The 24,935-nt window shown below is 38.5% G+C and overlaps 1 non-coding gene and 1 pseudogene across 1 annotated transcript; one reads left to right on the top strand and one right to left on the bottom strand.

Moving 5' to 3' along the window:
- The first annotated feature begins 1,866 nt into the window (after window positions 1-1,866).
- Window positions 1,867-1,938, top strand: trnaf-aaa (transfer RNA phenylalanine (anticodon AAA)). The gene has a single exon. It is a non-coding gene; the product is annotated as a tRNA-Phe (tRNA).
- A 909-nt stretch (window positions 1,939-2,847) lies between these two features.
- On the bottom strand, window positions 2,848-24,666 carry LOC134326097 (tripartite motif-containing protein 16-like; annotated as a pseudogene).
- Window positions 24,667-24,935: the final 269 nt, after the last annotated feature.

A 24,935-nucleotide genomic window follows, 5' to 3' on the forward strand; every position in this document is an offset into this window, starting at 1 on the left:
TTCTTGCAAAGTCATCCACTAATTCATCAAAATTAAGCTGTCTGACCAAATCTGATTCAATGGCCAGAAGTGACAGTGAGTTCAGGCGGTTTTGGCGCATCCTAATCCTGAGTTTATTCTTAATACGAGCCAGTTTGGAGAATGAACGCTCCCCTTCACAATTTGTGATAGGCACAGTCAAAAAAAGTCTAAGTGCTATGTAGACATTTGGAAAGGTTGACTGTAAATTTAAATTTATCATGGTTTTGAGCATTTTACTAGGACATTTTTCTTTTTCTGTTATGAATGATTTGTATTGTATCAATTAATCTGCCAGGCTCATGTTCAGATCTGAAGGATATGCTGCAGCGAGTGAGTTAGCCTTTAAAGTGAGCTCACTGTTGGACATATTGTCAGGCATGAAAAGAACATCAAATAGCTCAGTTAAGTGTGTGTATGCATTCAAACGGTGGTTGAGACAGGACACAAGTTTGTCAATGACAACATTGAAAGTTTCGATCCGAAACTTGTCCTTTCCGTTAAATGCTACACCTGGCTCTGCACTATCATCAGACATAATTTTGCGCTTCTTTGTACGCTGGAGGTCATGCCTGTACTCTTGGGAGACAGCAGTGGTGACATTTAAAGCTGCCCCTTCAAACACCTCAAAGTTATCTCTCTGTGCTGCCACAAAGTCTCGTAAAGACAAGAGAAGTTGTGTAGCTGTACATATGTCAATATCATGCTTCTGCAGCTGCAGGCTTGTGGCTTGGAACCTCTGTAGTATTGTGTCCCAGAAGTATGCCATGAAGGCCATCTCCAACGTGTCCAATTTGTCACAGAGTGCAGAGGCTTCACTTCGAGTTACACATTTCTCCTCCATATCTATAGACATATCATTCAATGCCTCTCTCAGTTGTGCATAATATTTCCAAAGAGCCTTAGTTGACTCAACTCGTGCGCTCCATCGAGTACCTGACAGTGATTTCAGTGTGAGTTTGATATCAGTATCATGGAAAACCTTTCCCCACCTGTGTGTAGATGATGCACAAAATGTGTACATTGCCTGTACAAAGTCAAAAAAACGTCCAGCTTCTGGGCTACTGTCAACAGCATTGACACCAACTAAATTCAGTGAATGTGCTGCACAGGGGACATAACAAATCAAAGGGTTTCCAAAAGCATGGCTAGGGGCCCCAAAAGCATGGCTAGGGCCCCCAAGAGGCCCTGGGGTCAAAGTCCCTAATAGTCAGAGGATCCTTAAAATGAAGGGCCCTCAGAAATAAAAAATATATTGTATCATAAATGTTGATAGGCATCGCAAAATGTTTTGGGCCTCCTGACCTCAAGGGCCCCTGGGCGCTGGTCCCACTGGCCCGGTCAGTAATCCAGCCATGTTCCAACTATTAAAGGTAGCATGACTGAAAGAGAGTCAGGTGAGCATGTGCTGTGTATCAGGACTTTCTAACCTGAGTAATTTGATCTCTGAAAGTAAGAATATCACCCTGTTCTTCTACCATCTTTAATTCTGGCTTCATTTTACCTAATGATTGTGGCATGATCTTTATAAATGCTTACAATCAATTTTGTCAATGACTGCAATCACTGCTGTGTAATTATGTGAATTCTTGCACTGCACATGGCAGAAGACTAAAATAAATTTAGAACGTGTAGAATAAAAGTATTAGGAAAGTATGAGGTTAAAAGCATCAGCTTTTATTTATTCTTAAAAGAAAAATACATGAACCTCAGTCATCTCACACAAAGATCTATTCTGCTCAACAACAGTAAAGTTCTCCATCGTTTCTGTGTGGCAGCTCCATAACTGAAGGGCTGTCAGTGTAGAATCGGGTATGTGGGTATATGCCCTGCTCTTGTACATCGGCCGGTTAGCTCAGTTGGTTAGAGCGTGGTGCTAAAAACGCCAAGGTCGCGGGTTCGATCCCCGTACGTGCAACACCCACTTTTGGCTTCAAACGTCTCTGACAAGTGTGAGATCTGTGTACTTTGGTCAGTGGAAATAGTTTTATAGCTTTATAAAAACATTTTACTTACATGTCCAGCCCTGCTACACAAACTGTCATTTTTGTCCCTGTTAAAAACTTAGTTAAAGCAAATAAAGACACATTTAAAATGTTCATCCTTTATTACAGGTTTAAAGTTGCATAAAACAAATGTTTGCACAAATAATATAAAACCAAAGTACAAAATAAACATTTCACTTATTTTAATTATCTCACAAATCACTTCTCAGTTTTAAAGGTCAAAGGCAGCAGCATCTTTTAGATCAGAACAGCTATTAACATTAAATATCACTAAAGTGGAAATCCTGAAGACAGCAATGTAAACCTACAGCAACAAACCCAACAGCAACAATTAATCATTATAACAATAAAATAAAAATAATAACAATAATAATAATTATGATAATATTGTCACAAATCTGGAAAATAACTGTCATAACTTTGTTTAACTCTTTTTGAAAATCAAATGTCTCCTTGTACTGTATTTATTGGAGTTCATCATCCTCATCTAGTGGTGCTAGAAATACATTACATCTTGTTCAATAGGTACAGATTTGTGACTTTATTATTAGTAATGTATTTTTTATTCTTTTTAATAGTATTTGCATTATTTTATTTGCATTTTTCATACTGTCCCAACTTTTTCTGATTTGGGGTTATAACAGACTTGGGAAGAAAGAAGTTTAAGGTGTAAATGATCACATTTACCATTTTGTAATGTACACAAATTTTCTCTTTTATGTTTTTAAATATTCAGCTTGTCTTTTATTTAATTTAGTTTTAATATTTGAATCCATTTAGATGATAAATATTCAAGAAAAGAAGAAATCAGGAAAGGGGGTAAATACTTTTTCACAGCACTGAATAAATGGTGGTTAATAAATTGAAAAAAGAAAATCTTCATAAATGTATCACTGCCTCACAGATTCTAAAATCACTCAAACAGTTTAATGTTACACTTTCATGTAAATTTTACATTTAATTTGTTCAATCTGACAGTTTCACTGATCCATAATAAACTCTAAACCCCGGGTAGAGGAGCTGAGTGAACGTGGTCTGAACTCTGTGGAGGAGCTTCATTGTATCAGAGACGCTGTAGAAGGACAGAGTTCCTGCTTCATAATCCACATACACTCCTATTCTAGAGGAACTCGGCATTATGGGAATTTTAGTCTCTTTGTTATTGTGCCAGAATAAAAATCTGGATGGAGAACAGACCAAACTCCAGGACTGATCATTACCTCCAAACACACATTCACCACCACGTCCCTTCCTGCTGATGCTTTTTTATGACACTGCAATACAAACCCCATCATCCCCACTCCACTCAACCTCCCAGTAACAGCGTCCACTCACACTCTCTCTACACACAACCTGAGAGTAACGATCAAATCTATCTGGATGATCAGGATACGACTGTAATGTTCTACTGCAGGTCACCACTTTGTTCTCCTCAGACAGACGGAGGTTTTTATTTACTGTGTTTGGATCCAGTGTGAACCAACAAACATCTGGAGAGGAAACACAAAATAAACCAATTAACATAGAAGAGAGAGAGTGTGTGTACAGTGTGTGTGTGTGTGTGTGTGTGTGTAGTGTTCGTGTGTACAGTGTGTGTGTGTGTAATTATACATAGCAACACACAATCCAAACACACAAACCCTACACATACACACAATCACAGACACATTACACAAACACTACACAAACACACACATTACACAAACACCACACACAAACACACAAAATACACAAACACACATTACACATACACACAAATACTACACAAACACACATACACATTAAAAAAACACTACAAAAATGCATACAAACCCTACACAATCACACAAACCCTACACAATCAAACACTACACAATCACACAAACCCTACACAATCACACAAACCCTACACAATCACACAAACCCTACACAATTAAACAAACCCTACACCATCACACAAACCCTACACAATCACACAAACCCTACACAATCACACAAACCCTACACAATCAAACACTACACAATCACACAAACCCTACACCATCACACAAACTCTACGCAATCACACAAACCCTACACAATCAAACACTACACAATCAAACAAACCCTACACCATCACACAAACCCTACACAATCACACAAACCCTACATAATCAAACACTACACAATCAAACCCTAAACAATCACACAAACCCAACACAATCACACAAACCCTACACAATCACACAAACCCTACATAATCAAACACTACACAATCAAACACTACACAATCACACAAACCCTACACCATCACACAAACCCTACACAATCACACAAACCCTACACAATCACACAAACCCTACACAATCAAACACTACACAATCAAACAAACCCTACACCATCACACAAACCCTACACAATCACACAAACCCTACATAATCAAACACTACACAATCAAACCCTAAACAATCACACAAACCCAACACAATCACACGAACCCTACACAATCACACAAACCCTACACAATCAAACACTACACAATCACACAAACCCTACACAATCACACACTACACAATCAAACACTACACAATCACACAAACCGTACACAATCAAACACTACACAATCAAACCCAACACAATCACACAAACTCTACACAATCACACAAACCCTACAAAATCACACAAACCCTACACAATCAAACAAACCCTACACAATCACACAAACCCTACACAATCACACACTACACAATGAAACACTACACAATAAAAAAAAACCTACACAATCACAAAAACCCTACACAAACACTACACAATCACACAAACCCTACACAATCACACAAACCCTACACAATCAAACACTACACAATCAAAAACTACATAATCACACAAACCCTACACCATCACACAAACCCTACACAATCAAACACTACACAATCAAAAACTACACAATCAAACAAACACTACACAATCACACAAACCCTACACAATCAAATACTACACAATCACACCAAAACTACACAATCACATAAACCCTACACAATCACACAAACCCTACATAATCACACAAACCCTACACAATCACACAAACCATACACAATTACACAAACCCAAAACAATCACACAAACCCTACACAACCAAAACTACACAATCAAAAAACCCTACACAATCACACAAACCCTACACAATCACACACTACACAATCAAACACTACACAATCAAACAAACCAAACACAATCACACAAACCCTACACAATCAAACACTACACAATCACACAAACCATACACAATCACACAAACTTTACACAATCACACACTACACAATCAAACACTACACAATCAAACAAACCCTAAACAATCACACAAACCCTACACAATCAAACAAACCCTACACAATCACACAAACCCTACACCATCAAACAAACCCAACACAATCACACAAACCCTACACAATCAAACCCTACACAATCACACAAACCCTACACAATCACACAAACCCTACACAATCAAACACTACACAATCAAGCAAACACTACACAATCACACAAACACTACACAAACACTACACAATCACACAAACTCTACACAATCACACAAACCCTACACAATCAAACACTACACAATCAAGCAAACACTACACAATCACACAAACACTACACAATCAAACCCTACACAATCGAACAAACCCTACACAATCAAACACTACACAATCACACAAACCCTACACCATCACAAACCCTACACAATCAAATAAACCCTACACCATCACACAAACCCTACACAATTAAATAATCCCTACACCATCACACAAACCCTACACAATCAAAAAAAACCTACACCATCACACAAACCCTACACCATCACACAAACCCTACACAATCACACAAACCCTACACAATCAAACAAACCCTACACAATCACACAAACCCTACACAATCAAACAAACCCTACACAATCAAACACTACACAATCAAACACTACACGATCACACAAATCCTACACAACCAAACCCTACACAAACACTGCACAATCACACAAACCCTACACAACCACACAAACCCTAAACAATCAAACAAACCCTACACAATCACACAAACCCTACACAATCAAACACTACACAATCAAACAAACCCTACACAATCACACAAACCCTACACAATCACACAAACACTACACAATCAAACAAACCCTACACAATCGCACAAACCCTACACAATCACACAAACCATACACAATCACATGCTTCACAATCACACAAAAACTACACAATCACACAAACCCTACATAATCACACAAACCCTACACCATCAAACAAACCCTACACAATCACACAAACCCTACACCATCAAACAAACCCAACACAATCACACAAACCCTACACAATCAAACCCTACACAATCACACAAACCCTACACAATCACACAAACCCTACACAATCAAACACTACACAATCAAGCAAACACTACACAATCAAACATTACACAATCAAACACTACACAATCACACAAACCCAACACAATCACACAAACACTACACAAACACTACACAATCACACAAACCCTACACAATCACACAAACCCTACACAATCAAACACTACACAATCAAGCAAACACTACACAATCACACAAACCCTACACAATCAAACCCTACACAATAGAACAAACCCTACACAATCAAACACTACACAATCACACAAACCCTACACCATCACAAACCCTACACAATCAAATAAACCCTACACCATCACACAAACCCTACACAATTAAATAATCCCTACACCATCACACAAACCCTACACAATCAAAAAAAACCTACACCATCACACAAACCCTACACAATCAAATAAACCCTACACCATCACACAAACCCTACACCATCACACAAACCCTACACAATCACACAAACCCTACACAATCAAACAAACCCTACACAATCACACAAACACTACACAATCAAACACTACACAATCAAACACTACACAATCACACAAACCCTACACAATCAAACAAACCCTACACAATCAAACACTACACAATCAAACACTACACGATCACACAAATCCTACACAACCAAACCCTACACAAACACTGCACAATCACACAAACCCTACACAACCACACAAACCCTAAACAATCAAACAAACCCTACACAATCACACAAACCCTACACAATCAAACACTACACAATCAAACAAACCCTACACAATCACACAAACCCTACACAATCACACAAACACTACACAATCAAACAAACCCTACACAATCGCACAAACCCTACACAATCACACAAACCATACACAATCACATGCTTCACAATCACACAAAAACTACACAATCACACAAACCCTACATAATCACACAAACCCTACACCATCAAACAAACCCTACACAATCACACAAACCCTACACCATCAAAAAAAAACTACACAATCACACAAACCCTACACAATCAAACACTACACAATCACACAAACCCTACACAATAAAAAAAAACCTACACCATCACACAAACCCTACACCATCACACAAACCCTACACAATCACACAAACCCTACACAATCAAACACTACAATCACACAAACCCTACACCATCACACAATCCCTACACAATCAAATAAACCCTACACCATCACACAAACCCTACACAATCACACAAACCTTACACAATTAAACCCTACACAATCACACAAACCCTACACAATCAAACAAACCCTACACAATCACACAAACCCTACACAATCAAACAAGCCCTACACAATCAAACATTACACAATCAAACACTACACAATCACACAAACCCAACACAATCACACAAACACCATACAATCAAACACTACACAATCACACCAACCCTACACCATCACAAACCCTACACAATCAAAAAAACCCTACACCATCACACAAACCCTACACAATCAAATAAACCCTACACCATCACACAAACCCTACACAATCAAATAAACCCTACACCATCACACAAACCCTACACAATCACACAAACCCTACACAATCAAACAAACCCTACACAATCACACAAACCCTACACAATCAAACACTACACAATCACACAAACCCTACAAAATCAAACAAACCCTACACAATCGAACACTACACAATCAAACACTACACGATCACACAAATCCTACACAACCAAACCCTACACAAACACTGCACAATCACACAAACCCTACACAACCACACAAACCCTACACAATCAAACAAACCCTACACAATCACACAAACCCTACACAATGACACAAACACTACACAATAAAACAAACCCTACACAATCGCACAAACCCTACACAATCACACAAACCATACACAATCACATACTTCACAATCACACAAAAACTACACAATCAAACAAACCCTACACAATCACACAAACCCTACACAATCAAACACTACACAATCACACAAACCCTACAAAATCAAACAAACCCTACACAATCGAACACTACACAATCAAACACTACACGATCACACAAATCCTACACAACCAAACCCTACACAAACACTGCACAATCACACAAACCCTACACAACCACACAAACCCTACACAATCAAACAAACCCTACACAATCACACAAACCCTACACAATGACACAAACACTACACAATAAAACAAACCCTACACAATCGCACAAACCCTACACAATCACACAAACCATACACAATCACATACTTCACAATCACACAAAAACTACACAATCAAACAAACCCTACATAATCACACAAACCCTACACCATCAAACAAACCCTACACAATCACACAAACCCTACACCATCAAAAAAAACCTACACAATCACACAAACCCTACACAATCAAACACTACACAATCACACAAACCCTACACAATAAAAAAAAAACTACACCATCACACAAACCCTACACCATCACACAAACCCTACACAATCACACAAACCCTACACAATCAAACACTACACAATCACACAAACCCTACAAAATCAAACAAACCCTACACAATCACACAAACCCTACACAATCAAACAAACCCTACACAATCACACAAACCCTACACAGTCAAACACTACACAATCACACAAACCCTACACAATCAAACACTACACAATCACACAAACCCTACACAATCACTCAAACCCTACACAATCAAACACTACACAATCAAGCAAACACTACACAATCACACAAACCCTACACAATCAAACACTACACAATCGAACAAACCCTACACAAACACTACACAATCACACAAACCCTACACCATCACACAAACCCTACACAATCAAAAAAAACCTACACCATCACACAAACCCTAGACAATAAAAAAAAACTACACCATCACACAAACCGTACACAATAAAAAAAAAACCTACACCATCACACAAACCCTACATAATCAAACAAACCCTACACAATCAAACCCTACACAATCAAACCCTACACAATCACACCAACCCTACACCATCAAACAAACCCTACACAATCAAACCCTACACAATCAAACCCTACACAATCACACCAACCCTACACCATCGAACAAACCCTACACAATCAAACACTACACAATCACACAAACCCTACACCATCACAAACCCTACACAATCAAACAAACCCTACACAATCACACAAACCCTACATTATCAAACAAACCCAACACAATCACACAAACCCTACACAATCAAACCCTACACAATCACACAAACCCTACACAATCACACAAACCCTACACAATCAAACACTACACAATCAAGCAAACACTACACAATCAAACATTACACAATCAAACACTACACAATCACACAAACCCAACACAATCACACAAACCCTACACAAACACCACACAATCACACAAACCCTACACAATCGAACAAACCCTACACAATCAAACCCTACACAATCGAACAAACCCTACAAAATCAAACACTACACAATCACACAAACCCTACACCATCACAAACCCTACACAATCAAATAAACCCTACACATCACACAAACCCTACACAATTAAATAAACCCTACACAATCACACAAACACTACACAATCAAACAAACCCTACACAATCGCACAAACCCTACACAATCACACAAACCATACACAATCACATACTTCACAATCACACAAAAACTACACAATCACACAAACCCTACATAATCACACAAACCCTACACCATCAAACAAACCCTACACAATCACACAAACCCTACACCATCAAAAAAAACCTACACAATCACACAAACCCTACACAATCAAACACTACACAATCACACAAACCCTACACAATCAAAAAAAACCTACACCATCACACAAACCCTACACCATCACACAAACCCTACACAATCACACAAACCCTACACAATCAAACACTACACAATCACACAAACCCTACAAAATCAAACAAACCCTACACAATCACACAAACCCTACACAATCAAACAAACCCTACACAATCACACAAACCCTACACAATCAAACACTACACAATCACACAAACCCTACACAATCAAACACTACACAATCACACAAACCCTACACAATCAAACACTACACAATCACACAAACCCTACACAATCAAACACTACACAATCACACAAACCCTACACAATCAAACACTACACAATAACACAAACCCTACACAATCAAACAAACCCTACACAATCAAACACTACACAATCACACAAACCCTACACAATCAAACAAACCCTACACAATCAAACAAACCCTACACAATCACACAAACCCTACACAATCAAACGCTACACGATCACACAAACCCTACACAATCAAACACTACACAAACACTGCACAATCACACAAACCCTACACAACCAAACAAACCCTACACAATCAAACAAACCCTACACAATCACACAAACCCTACACAATCAAACACTAGACAATCAAAAACTACATAATCACACAAACCCTACACAATCACACAAACCCTACACAATCAAACACTACACAATCAAAAACTACACAATCAAACAAACACTACACAATCACACAAACCCTACACAATCAAATACTACACAATCACACCAAAACTACACAATCACACAAACCCTACACAATCACACAAACCCTACACAATCACACAAACCCTACACAATTACACAAACCCAAAACAATCACACAAACCCTACACAACCTAAACTACACAATCAAAAAACCCTACACAATCACACAAACCCTACACAATCACACACTACACAATCAAACACTACACAATCAAACAAACCAAACACAATCACACAAACCCTACACAATCAAACACTACACAATCACACAAACCATACACAATCACACAAACTTTACACAATCACACACTACACAATCAAACACTACACAATCACACAAACCCTACACAATCAAACAAACCCTACACAATCACACAAACCCTACACCATCAAACAAACCCAACACAATCACACAAACCCTACACAATCAAACCCTACACAATCACACAAACCCTACACAATCAAACACTACACAATCAAGCAAACACTACACAATCAAACATTACACAATCAAACACTACACAATCACACAAACCCAACACAATCACACAAACACTTCACAAACACTACACAATCACACAAACCCTACACAATCACACAAACCCTACACAATTAAACACTACACAATTAAGCAAACACTACACAATCACACAAACCCTACACAATCAAACCCTACACAATCGAACAAACCCTACACAATCAAACACTACACAATCACACAAACCCTACACCATCACAAACCCTACACAATCAAATAAACCCTACACCATCACACAAACCCTACACAATTAAATAAACCCTACACCATCACACAAACCCTACACAATAAAAAAAAAACTACACCATCACACAAACCCTACACAATCAAATAAACCCTACACCATCACACAAACCCTACACCATCACACAAACCCTACACAATCACACAAACCCTACACAATCAAACAAACCCTACACAATCACACAAACACTACACAATCAAACACTACACAATCAAACACTACACAATCACACAAACCCTACACAATCAAACAAACCCTACACAATCAAACACTACACAATCAAACACTACACGATCACACAAATCCTACACAACCAAACCCTACACAAACACTGCACAATCACACAAACCCTACACAACCACACAAACCCTAAACAATCAAACAAACCCTACACAATCACACAAACCCTACACAATCACACAAACCCTACACAATCAAACACTACACAATCAAACAAACCCTACACAATCACACAAACCCTACACAATCACACAAACACTACACAATCAAACAAACCCTACACAATCGCACAAACCCTACACAATCACACAAACCATACACAATCACATACTTTACAATCACACAAAAACTACACAATCACACAAACCCTACATAATCACACAAACCCTACACCATCAAACAAACCCTACACAATCACACAAACCCTACACCATCAAAAAAAAACTACACAATCACACAAACCCTACACAATCAAACACTACACAATCACACAAACCCTACACAATAAAAAAAAACCTACACCATCACACAAACCCTACGCAATCACACAAACCCTACACAATCAAACACTACACAATCACACAAACCCTACAAAATCAAACAAACCCTACACAATCACACAAACCCTACACAATCAAACAAACCCTACACAATCACACAAACCCTACACAATCAAACCCTACACAATCACACAAACCCTACACCATCGAACAAACCCTACACAATCAAACACTACACAATCACACAAACCCTACACCATCACAAACCCTACACAATCAAATAAACCCTACACCATCACACAAACCCTACACAATCAAATAAACCCTACACCATCACACAAACCCTACACAATCAAAAAAACCCTACACCATCACACAAACCCTACACAATCAAATAAACCCTACACCATCACACAAACCCTACACAATCAAATAAACCCTACACCATCACACAAACCCTACACAATCAAATAAACCCTACACCATCACACAAACCCTACACAATCAAATAAACCCTACACCATCACACAAACCCTACACCATCACACAAACCCTACACAATCACACAAACCCTACACAATCAAACAAACCCTACACAATCACACAAACACTACACAATCAAACACTACACAATCAAACACTACACAATCACACAAACCCTACACAATCAAACAAACCCTACACAATCAAACACTACACAATCAAACACTACACGATCACACAAATCCTACACAACCAAACCCTACACAAACACTGCACAATCACACAAACCCTACACAACCACACAAACCCTAAACAATCAAACAAACCCTACACAATCACACAAACCCTACACAATCACACAAACCCTACACAATCAAACACTACACAATCAAACAAACCCTACACAATCACACAAACCCTACACAAGCACACAAACACTACACAATCAAACAAACCCTACACAATCGCACAAACCCTACACAATCACACAAACCATACACAATCACATACTTCACAATCACACAAAAACTACACAATCACACAAACCCTACACCATCAAACAAACCCTACACAATCACACAAACCCTACACCATCAAAAAAAAACTACACAATCACACAAACCCTACACAATCAAACACTACACAATCACACAAACCCTACACAATAAAAAAAAACCTACACCATCACACAAACCCTACACAATCACACAAACCCTACACAATCAAACACTACACAATCACACAAACCCTACACAATCAAACCCTACACAATCACACAAACCCTACACCATCGAACAAACCCTACACAATCAAACACTACACAATCACACAAACCCTACACCATCACAAACCCTACACAATCAAATAAACCCTACACCATCACACAAACCCTACACAATCAAATAAACCCTACACCATCACACAAACCCTACACAATCAAAAAAACCCTACACCATCACACAAACCCTACACAATCAAATAAACCCTACACCATCACACAAACCCTACACAATCAAATAAACCCTACACCATCACACAAACCCTACACAATCAAATAAACCCTACACCATCACACAAACCCTACACAATCAAATAAACCCTACACCATCACACAAACCCTACACCATCACACAAACCCTACACAATCACACAAACCCTACACAATCAAACAAACCCTACACAATCACACAAACCCTACACAATCAAACACTACACAATCAAACACTACACAATCACACAAACCCTACACAATCAAACAAACCCTACACAATCAAACACTACACGATCAAACACTACACGATCACACAAATGCTACACAACCAAACCCTACACAAACACTGCACAATCACACAAACCCTACACAACCACACAAACCCTACACAATCAAACAAACCCTACACAATCACACAAACCCTACACAATCAAACACTACACAATCAAAAACTACACAATCGCACAAACCATACACAATCACATACTTCACAATCACACAAAAACTACACAATCACACAAACCCTACATAATCGCACAAACCCTACACCATCAAACAAACCCTACACAATCACACAAACCCTACACCATCAAACAAACCCTACACAATCACACAAACCCTACACAATTAAACATTACACAATCAAACACTACACAATCACACAAACCAAACACAATCACACAAACCCTACACAATCAAACACTACACAATCACACAAACCCTACACAATCAAATAAAGCCTACACCATCACACAAACCCTACACAATCAAACACTACACAATCACACAAACCCTACAAAATCAAACAAACCCTACACAATCACACAAACCCTACACAATCAAACAAACCCTACACAATCACACAAACCCTACACAATCACACAAACCCTACACAATCACACAAACACTACACAATCAAACAAACCCTACACAATCACACAAACCCTACACAATCAATCAAACACTACACAATCACACAAACCCTACACAATCAAACAAACCCTACACAATCACACAAACCCTACACAATTAAACACTACACAATCAAACACTACACGATCACACAAACCCTACACAATTAAACACTACACAAACACTGCACAATCACACAAACCCTACACAACCACACAAACCCTACACAATCAAACAAACCCTACACAATCACACAAACCCTACACAATCAAACACTACACAATCACACAAAACCTACACAATCACACAAACCCTACACAATCAAAAACTACACAATCAAAAACTACACAATCACACAAACCCTACACAATCAAATACTACACAATCACACAAAAACTACACAATCACACAAACCCTACACAATCACACAAACCCTACACTATCAAACAAACTCTACACAATCACACAAACCCTACACAATCACACAAACCCTACACAATCACACAAACCTTACACAATCAAACAAACCCTACACATTCAAACATAACACAATCAAAAAACCTACAAAAACCTTCGCATACACACAAAGACTACATAAACACACACATGCATTACACAAACACTACACAAACCTTACACATACACACAACACTACACAAACACACATACATTATCCAAACACTACACAAACACATACAAACCATACGCATACACACAAACACTACACAATCACAAACACTACACAAACACACACATACATTACACAAACACACACAAACCCTACACATACACACAAACACATACAAACCATACGCAAACACACAAACACAATAACACAAACACAAAAACTCTTTTTTTTTATGGCGCCCACCGTGGCAGACGTCTTTGTACCGTCCTCCTTACTCAAACACTATTTTTTTGTTTATTTTAGCTCTTTTGCTTGTATTAAACACAAAAAGTTTAGTCACGCACAAATTACGTATAGCAGAGAAGCACTACTGGATATCGGTAAAGTTCATCATGAACTTTCATTAAGCATTTCGGACTTCGACTTTCTTTTGCGTCCACACTCCGCGGAAATCGAGCAGCATGGCCCAGCAGCACCGGTATTGGACGAGCGACGTAGACGGCGAACAGAGCGGCCAAAACGGAAGCGTGGCAGGAGAGGTGGGCTTCATGCTAGGCTAAAGGCTAGGGCTACACGACCACCGCTACCTAGCCTGTTGCTGGCTAACGTTCGCTTCCTCGAAAACAAGCTGAATGAGCTGAGAACCAGGATAACAACACAACATGAGATCAGAGACTGCTGTGCTGTAACTGGATACTAGATTTTCTATCTGACCGATCTCAGTCAGTCAGGATTGGCACGCGAACATCCAGCACAAAGACCATAAACATTGGGACACCTCAAGGCTGCGTGCTGAGCCCTCTTCTGTACTCGCTCTTCACACATAACTGTGTGGCCTCTTATAACACCACCAGTATTATTAAGTTTGCTGATGACACCACCGTCATTGGTCTTATTACTGGGGAGGATGAGACGGCGTACAGGAAGGAGGTAGCAGATCTTGTGGGCTGGTGTCAGAACAACAATCTTTCATTAAATATCAACAAGACAAAGGAACTGATTGTGGACCCCAGGAGGAGAGGAGAACAGCATACACCACTGTATATAGGTGGAACAGTAGTGGAGAAGGTGAAAACCTTCAAATTCCTGGGTGTGCACATCAGTGAGGATCTCACCTGGTCCTGCAACACACACCACATCATCAAAAAGTCACAACAGAGACTGTACTTCCTAAGAAGACTAAAAAAATGTGGCATGTCAACCAAAATTCTCAGCAACTTCTACAAATGTAGAGTGGAAAGTGTCCTTACCAGCTCCATCACAGTCTGGTACGGAAACTGCACTGCAGAGGACAGGAAGGCACTCCAGCGTGTAATAAAAACTGCACAAGGAATTTCTGGAACGTCCTTCCCTGCACTACAGGACATTTATCAGAACTGCCTTAGTTTATTTCTATTTTTATTACTTTGTATATAAAACGTTTTTTTTTATATAGTTTAAATTTAAATATTTTTTTTATTGTGTTAGTTTAATTTTGTTTTATGTACAATACTTATTGATGTTTGGAGGATGAACAAAGTAAGAATTTCATTGTACATTGTAACTGCTGGTTCTTCTGTGCACATGACAGTAAAACTCTTGAATCTTGACTTCACCACACAAACATACATTACACAAACACACACAAACCCTACACTAACACACAAACACTACACAAATACACACAGACACTACACATGCACACAAATGCAACTCAAACACAAACATTACACAAACACTGCACAATCACACAGATACTACACATACACACATACATTACACAAACACACACAAACACAGACACAATCACACAATCATTAAATAATCACATACAAACCCTACGCATACACACAAACACATACAAACCCTACACAATCACACAAACACACATACATCACACAAACATTACACAAACACATACAAACCCTACGCATACACACAAACACTACACAATCACACAAACACTACACAATCACACACAAACATTACACAAACACTGCACAAACACTACATATACACACAGATACTACTCAAACACACATTACACAAACACTGCGCAATCACACAGACACTACACATACACACATACAGTATCTCACAAAAGTGAGTATGCCCCTCACATTTTTGCAAATATTTGATTATATCTTTTCATGGGACAAAACTATAGAAATGAAACTTGGTTATAACTTAGAGTAGTCAGTGTACAGCTTGTATAGCAGTGTAGATTTACTGTCTTCTGAAAATAACTCAACACACAGCCATTAATGTCTAAATCGCTGGCAACATAAGTGAGTACACCCCACAGTGAACATGTCCAAATTGTGCCAAAGTGTGTCGTTGTCCCTCCCTGGTGTCATGTGTCAAGGTCCCAGGTGTGAATGGGGAGCAGGGCTGTTAAATTTGGTGTTTTGGGTACAATTCTTTCATACTGGCCCCTGGATATTCAACATGGCACCTCATGGCAAAGAGCTCTCTGAGGATGTGAGAAATAGAATTGTTGCTCTCCACAAAGATGGCCTAAGCTATAAGAAGATTGCTAACACCCTGAAACTAAGCAACAGCACGGTGGCCAAGGTTATACAGCGGTTTTCCAGGACAGGTTCCACTCGGAACAGGCTTCACCAGGGTCGACCAAAGAAGTTGAGTCCACGTGTTAAGCGTCATATCCAACACCGTCGTAGGAACATGATCAAAAACAAACCAGCAGAATCTTACAATCACATTTATGCTGTCCGTTTTACTTAAAAAATCACAATATTTCGTAATGCTTTGCTATCGTTGCAAAAGGAAAGCGTACCGTAAACAGCAGAACCGCGACCCAGATCAATCACACAACAGCAGAAAATCATAACCACTTATCTGCTTACCGATCTATATCCATGTGTTGTTCCATTAAATATATAATCCACTTTATATAAGACCATCTTGTATGTTTCCAGAATATATAAATCCATACCCACCTTATAAAAACTATTGTAGATCATTTATTCTCTCGGCTTTCCCGGTAAAAAGCTTACATTGGTTATTCGCTCACTAAACTGTCATTTATACAACAACCAGTGAAGAGAGAGATTGAAATTCCACCTAGAATGTGAATTCGGAAGCTCTGATTGGTTTATACATCTGAATCTCTTCACCAAATGAACTGATTCATAGAGTTGTTTATGGATCTAACAGTTTAGCCACCACTGCTCTACATTTGTGCAGGTTTGATGTCGAGTTTTTTATTGTTTTCTTTTTTTTTACTCAGTAACGAATGTTATTTAAAATGTAGCGAATTACAGTTCTTAATACAAAACATACTTAAGTAAAAGTAAAATTACTGGCTGTAAAATCTACTTTAAAAAGTACAAGTGCACAAAAAAACTCAATTATAGTAACGCGAGTAAATGTAATTTGTTACTTTCCACCTCTGGTAAAGGTGATGGACTAAATCCAATTGAGCACCTGTGGGGCATCCTCAAGTGGAAGGTTGAGGAGTTCAAGGTGTCTAACGTCCACCAGCTCCGTGATGTCATCATGGAGGAGTGGAAGAGGATTCCAGTAGCAACCTGTGCAGCTCTGGTGAATTCCATGTCCAAGAGGGTTAAGGCAGTGCTAGGTAATAATGGTGGTCACACAAAATATTGACACTTTGGGCACAATTTGGACATGTTCACTGTGGGGTGTACTCACATGTGTTGCAGCTATTTAGACATTAATGGCTGTGTGTTGAGTTATTTTCAGAAGTAAATCTATACTGCTATACAAGTTACATCCAAGTTTCATTTCTATAGTGTTGTCCCATGAAAAGATAAAATCAAATATTTGCAGAAATGTGTCCTCACTTTTGTAAGATACTGTACATTACACAAACACTACACAAACAAACACACACATATTACACAAACTCATCCAAACCCTACACATACACAAAGACACAATCACACAAATACTACTACAACACAACTACTACTCAAACACAAACAAATGCTACACAAAAGCATGAACACTACACTGACATATAGACACATACTACTCAAACACAAATACTGCTCAAACACACACATACTACTCAAACACAAATATTACTCAAACACACACATACTACTCAAACACAAATATTACTCAAACACACAAATACTGCTCAAACACACACATACTACTCAAACACAAATATTACTTGTAGTATTGTACACTACACAAACACACATTTGTTACAAACACTACACAAACAAACACACAAATACATTACACAAGCACAGACAAACCCTACACATACTCACACAGACACTACACAAATACACAGACACCAACATTTACAAATGCACACAAATGCTACACAAACTAATGAAAACTACACAAACACACAAATGTTACACAAACACACAAAAACACTACACAGACATACAGAAACACCCCACAAACATGACACATTCACAAACAGTACACAGACACACACCAGCAACATACAATCCAACAACAAACACAACGTCATGCTAATAAAGCTTTTTCAATTGTGTTTCAGTGTGTGTGTGTGTGTGTGTGTGTGCACATATGAGTGTGTGTGTCTGTTAATGTGTGTGTAAGTGTGAATGTGTGTAAACGTGTGTGAGAGGGTGTGTCTGTGTAAATGTGTGTTGGTGTATGTTTGTGTGTGTGTGTGTGTGTGTGTTTCAAGGGTTTCTGTGACTGAATCATAAAGATTTATAAAACCTCCTGGAGCAAAAATATACAGACAGCAGTTTAAATGGTTGTTTTACTTGTTTTAACCTCTAAAGTTCTTGGTGATTTTAAATAACTATAGAAGAAAAGTACATGAAACAGTGGTCTTTAGCAAGGACCAAAAATGTCCCTAATCTGAGGCATGATCACTGTCAGAACCACTTCACCACTGTCCAAACAAATTTCAAAATAGATCAAAAAAGTAATTGTAATACAGGGTGGGCCATTTATATGGATACACCTAAATAAAATGGGAATGGTTGGTGATATTAACTTCCTGTTTGTGGCACATTAGTATATGGGAGGGGGAAAACTTTTCAAGATGGGTGGTGACCATGGCGGCCATTTTGAAGTCGGCCATTTTGGATCCAACTTTAGTTTTTTCAATGGGAAGAGGGTCATGTGACACATCAAACTTATTGAGAATTTCACAAGAAAAACAATGGTGTGCTTGGTTTTAACATAACTTTATTCTTTCATGAGTTATTTACAAGTTTCTGACCACTTATAAAATGTGTTCAAAGTGCTGCCCATTGTGTTGGATTGTCAATGCAACCCTCTTCTCCCACTCTTCACACACTGATAGCAACACCGCAGAAGAAATGCTAGCACAGGCTTCCAGTATCCGTAGTTTCAGGTGCTGCACATCTCGTATCTTCACAGCATAGACAATTGCCTTCAGATGACCCCAAAGATAAAAGTCTAAGGGGGTCAGATCGGGAGACCTTGGGGGCCATTCAACTGGCCCACGACGACTTGTTTTTCTTGTGAAATTCTCAATAAGTTTGATGTGTCACATGACCCTCTTCCCATTGAAAAAACTAGTTGGATACAAAATGGCCGACTTCAAAATGGCCGCCATGGTCACCACCCATCTTGAAAAGTTTTCCCCCTCCCATATACTAATGTGCCACAAACAGGAAGTTAATATCACCAACCATTCCCATTTTATTTTGGTGTATCCATATAAATGGCCCACCCTGTATATCAGTCTGGAAAAAGTTACAAAGTCAATCCTAAGATTTTAGTACTTCAGTGAACCACAGTAAGAGCCATGATCTCTAAATGACACTTGGAACAGTTAAGATTGCTTCAGGAGCTCATCAATGTCTCATCAAGGAAAACATACAAGAACCCAAACAAACATTTAGGAAACCGCAGGACCTGCTGACCTCAATTTAGATCTGATTTAATGATTCCAGTATTAGAAGGAGACTGAGCACAAATAAAATCCATGGGAGAGTCACAAGGTAAAATCACTGTTAACTAAGAGGAACATAAAGCCTCGCCTCTCATTTACCAATATAAGAACCTTAATGACCCTCAAGCTTTTTGGTGATGATGTTCTGTGAACTGATGAGTCAGAATTCTTATACTTGCAATGAAGCTAAAACAGCATTTTACAATAAAAACATCTTACTAACAGTCAGTCATGGTGGTGGTTGTGTGATGGTGTTTCAGGATTAAAGAAGAACGTTTGGTCACCAGTTCATGATTTAAAGATTAAACACTCGTGTAATACAAAAACACAACAATTCCAAATAACAAGAGCAGATCTGTGTTAAAATAAATCTGAGGAAATAAAGTTTAGGTTTTGGACCTAATCAAATCTGGACTTGAACCAAACTGATCTGCTGTAGCATCTGAACTAGTAACGTGACAAATATGTAAAAATACAGATAACTGGGGGGTGTAAATACTTTTTCACTGCACTGTGTATGTTTGTGTGATTGTGAGAAACTTACATTGTAGAAAATCTTCTCTGATTTCAGGTTCAGTAGGTGAAGTAATCCTGACTTTCTTCACTGCAGAAAGAGTAACAGTACAATCACTTATCACAGTAAATAAATATCTGCACTAGAAAGTGTCGCAGGTACAGCCAGTAAGAAGTTTGGCATGTTCTCCTAGTGTTTGTCTAAAGTGACCTTAATTCTAAGTTACTGACCAAGTGTGAGTGTATTTCATTCAACCCTGGACTCACTGTGACCATGACCAGTACTGGGATAATGAGTAAATGAATGATGATGTTAGATGTAAAATGTTCATGTTGGTGGATTTGATTGTTTTGTTTGATGTTTGAGTACTGAAGCATTTTGGAGACAATGGAACACTGAGGGCTTGAACTCACCTTCATCTGGTATCTTCTCACACTGATCTTTCCAGAATTCTTCTATTTTCTCTCTCAGCTGAGATACAGACTTTGTAACATCATCAAATGAGAGGAAAGGACTGATTGTGATGGTGGCTGATTCTGCAGATCCAGCAGGAGCCGAGAGAGACTGAAAATTCTACATCCAGACAGATAATGTTCACAGAATTAGATTAAACTAATAAAATAATAAACTTGTGCCTGTAAAACTGTTGAAAATAGTCGGTACAAGGACAAATTTAGACTACTGTGAAGATTGTAAAATGTTCCAAAAACATCTTAAACAGATAATCCAGCTGTGTTTGGGTATAAAAGAAGCATTCAGGTACAGACCAGTTTTTATGAGCAACGACTCTAAAATGCATTATTAAATAATCCTACAGTTTAAACACAACATTCTTCATCAAGCAACACCAGCCCTGTTATTTCACTACCTGTCCACTAGAGGCACCATTACCTAAATATTGAACCCAATCTTTTATTGTCTGCATCACGTGTTTCTAAAACCAGCAGATGTTTACAAGTCACAAAATACTATTTCTTATCTTTTTGATGTTACTGTCATCAAGTTTTTTAACATTCTGAACATATTTTATTACTTGGACTGGTGCAGCAATAATATAATTATATTTAGTGCTGTTACCTGGAGGAAATGGACGGGATCCTCTGTGTGTGAAAGCTGTTCCAGTTCAGCATCTTTCCTCTTCAGCTCTACAATCTGCTGCTCCAACTGGACTTTCAGGACTTTTTCAGCTTGACTTACTTCTGCTGTCTCTCGATCTCTGATCAGATCTTTTAGCTCAGAGCATCTTCTGTTAATTGAGTTGATTAGTTCAGTACAGATCCTCTCAATGTTCTTCACTGCTGTCTGTGCAGAACACTGTTAGAGGATTCAGAAAAAGGAAACTTTCAAACTCCAGCACTTCTTCAGTGTTCATCATCACTTTATATTTACTGCATTTATCAGCATGTTATATTTCCTCACAGATTTTCAATACAACACACCTGCTCCTGTATGTCCTTAATTTAAAATTATATGTGTGGATTAAATCTAATGAAACCTAAAAACACCATGTATACTGTAAAATGTGCTGGTGGTAGCATGGTGTTACAGAAATTGTTTTGAGTATCAGGAAACAGCAGCCTGGCCAGGACTGGGAAATTCAATGTAGTGATCTTCTCAAGTCTTTACCAGAAATCTTATACAGTCATTTATGTTCAAGCATCTTCATCCAAAGCAACAATCAATAATCTTTTTGGATGGCTCTGTCAAAGCCCCAATCTGATCTTATCACCCTTATAATTATTAGCACAACCTCAGAATTGCTGTACAGCATTAATCACCAACTAACCAGGCAGAATTGAAAGATTTATTTTAAATTCATGAACAAAAATGCTCCATCACTTGCAAAGTTACCTGAGATATAAAATATCTCATTTTTAATAGAGATTGGTTTAATGAAGGAGAGTCGGACTGATCCTGAGAGCTTTTTGTTTATAAAACTTACCTTGTGAGACTCCACAGCGTTTATCAGCTCACAAAGTTCCTTCTCTCTGTTCTGGATTTTCTCCTGGAATTTTCTCTGGATCTCCAGCAGCTGCTTCTACACAGAATAACAATTCAGGATTTACTTGTATTGTGTACGAGCACCACATAAACAACGTCAGTGTAAATGATAATGAGTTGGTACTTCTTAAAGAGAGCTGTATAATATTTTACCTGTTTCTCAGTTCTTTCTGCTGCAGCTGATATTGTATCATGTCCTTTATGATCATCCATGGTGCACATCACACAGATACACTGCTGATCAGTACGACAGTAAACCTCCAGCAGTTTATTATGCTGAGAGCAGATCTGATCCTGGAGTCGTCTGGAGGCTTTAACCAGCTTGTGAGTCTTATAAACAGGAATTCGATAATGAGGCTGAAGGTGAGTTTCACAGAATGAGGCCAAACACACCAGACAGGATTTAACTGCTTTGCATTTTTTCTCTGTACAGAAATCACAATCCACATCTTCAGGTCCAGCAGAACAGTGACCAGGATGTGGAGCTTGAAGTTCTGTTTTCTTCAGTTTCTCCACAACTCCAGCCAGAATTGTGTTTCTCCTCACAACAGGTCTTGGAGTGAAGGTTTGTCTACACTGTGGACAGCTGTATGTTCCCTTATCATCCTCCTGATCCCAGCAGTTATTAATACACACCATACAGAAACTGTGTCCACATGATGTAGTTACTGGATCCTTCAGTGTTTCAAGACAGACTGAACAGCTGAACTCGTCCTGAGTTACTGAAATTTTGGACTCTGCCATTTTTCTACACGTAAACAGAAACACCAGTAAACACAGCAAGTTATTTACAGCAGCTCAGACTTCCTGGTTTAGTTCGTGAGTGTTATGTTCATGTTTACGTTTCTAGATTTTTGTTCATTTTTAAACTTTTTGATTATCTACTGTAAAAATGCTGTGGGACTTTTAATGTGTAATGTTGTTGTAGTAAGCAGTATAATACACTAGTTAACTACTACAACCTTCATCTTATCAAAATTTGTGTTTCTTAATTTTTGTTAATCTTCTATATT

The sequence above is a fragment of the Trichomycterus rosablanca genome, chromosome 14 (genome assembly GCF_030014385.1).
Source record: "Trichomycterus rosablanca isolate fTriRos1 chromosome 14, fTriRos1.hap1, whole genome shotgun sequence".
Lineage (NCBI taxonomy): Eukaryota > Metazoa > Chordata > Actinopteri > Siluriformes > Trichomycteridae > Trichomycterus > Trichomycterus rosablanca.